General features: G+C 46.5%; 1 protein-coding gene across 1 annotated transcript in view; it reads right to left on the bottom strand.

Annotated features, from left to right (window-relative positions):
* Window positions 1-1862, bottom strand: part of LOC105522484 (protein PMS2CL-like) — a 46919-nt gene that overhangs the window by 8526 nt on the left and 36531 nt on the right. The window lies entirely within an intron of this gene.

Here is a 1862-nt window from a genome sequence, read left to right as displayed (position 1 = left end):
GCTGGGACTACAGGCATGCACCGTCAAGCCCAGCTAATTTTTTTATTTTTAGTAGAGACGAGGTTTCACCATGTTGGCCAGGCTGGTCTTGAACTCCTGACCTCAAGTTATCCACCCGCCTCAGCCTCCCAAAGTGCTGGGAATACAGGCGTGAGCCACCGCGCCCAGCCTACTTCATTCTTTTTAATGGCCGCATAGGAAGTCACTGCACAGATGTACGGTAATTTGTCTGTCAAATTCCTGACTAAAGCACATTTCGGTTGTTTCCAATTTCAATCACGCACTCAAAGCTGCAGCAAAGACTTCTGTGCACAAACCTACTCATCTGTGGGTGCATTTCCGGGAGTCAGACGCTAGAGGGAGAATCACATATGCACTTTTTGATGGGAAATCTGTGAAAATGCACACTCCCGCCAATGGTGTCTAAGAGTACCTTTTGCCAATACTGGATATCAATCCTTCTAATCTCTGCCAGGCCGACCACTGGGTCCTTTGTTGGGTGGCTTCAACATCTAATGTCATTAGATACTATCTTAGTCAATCTAGACAAAAGACAGACACCACCCCTAACCTTCACACGAGAAACTGACATTGTCACTCTCAGTCCCATATAAGTAAACCTGGTGAAAACGGATTTTCCACAGTATCAGTGCTGTGACTATAAGAAATGACTCTGTTAAAGCAGCCATGAATGTTTTCTGGTTCTCACCTGGTGGCCTGAGCTGAGGATGAAAGGAGCTGAGATTAGGCTGGGCACGGGGGCTCACGCCTGTAATCCCAGCACTTTGGGAGGCCAAGGTGGGCAGATCATTTGAGGTTGGGAGTTCAAGACCAGTCTGGCCAACATGGTGAAACCCCGTCTCTACTAAAAATAAAAAAATTAGCCGGGCGTGGTGGTGGGCACCTGTACTCCCAGCTACTTGGGAAACTAAGGCAGAAGAATCGCTTAAACCCAGAAGGCAGAGGTTGCAGTGAGCTGAGAGCATGCCAGTGCACTCCAACCTGGGTGAAAGAGCAAGACTCTGTCTCAAAAAAAAATAAAGGAGCTAATATTGTTGTTTCTTTCTATAAGTGCTCTGGGAAGACCTGGTCCCATGCCACCATGTCACCATGTCACCATGCTCGTCACCATCACAATCAACCACAGGGGACAGTCTGGTGAACTGTGAGACCTCCACATGGCATGGATTACTGAGCCCAAGTTTCCTATTGTGAGGGGCTCCACACAGAGCTCAAATCCAAGTCATAACCAAACCAATCCCCAAATCTTATCTTCGAGGGTCTGTCTCCTGGTACCAATTCCGTATCAGTCAGAGTACAATCAAGAGACAAAAACCACACCAGTGATTTTAACAGGGATTCTGTTTTTTTTTAAAAGACAGGATCTTGCTCTGTCGCCCAGGCTAGAGTACAATGGCATGATCATAGCTCACTGCAGCCTCAAACTCCTGGGCTCAAGTGAGCCTCCTGCCTCAGCCTCCTGAGTACCTGGGACTACAGACGTGCAGCAGTGCACTTTGCTTTTTTTTTTTTTTTTTAAGAGACGGGGTCTCATTATATTGCCCAGGCTGGTCTCAAACTCCTAGCCTCAAGTGATTCTCTTGCCTCAGCCTCCCGAAGTGCTGGAATTACAAGGTGTGCATCACCATGCCAGGCCTGAGAAGGAAAAACGTATAATAAAGCATTACACAAACTAGTAAAACGTGGTTAACTACTATGCTAATAAATACAGGAATGGAAACTGCTACTATCTCTAGGGAAGAGGGAGAGTCCTCAGAAAAGGAACTCTTTTTTTTTCTTTTCTTTTTCTTTTTTTTTTTGAGATGGAGTTCGCTCTTGTTGCCCAGGCTGGAGTGCAATGG

The sequence above is a fragment of the Colobus angolensis genome, unplaced genomic scaffold (genome assembly GCF_000951035.1).
Source record: "Colobus angolensis palliatus isolate OR3802 unplaced genomic scaffold, Cang.pa_1.0 Scaffold43, whole genome shotgun sequence".
NCBI lineage: Eukaryota > Metazoa > Chordata > Mammalia > Primates > Cercopithecidae > Colobus > Colobus angolensis.
Note: the sequence above shows the minus strand (reverse complement) of the source record. Positions and strands in the feature narration are given on the sequence as shown.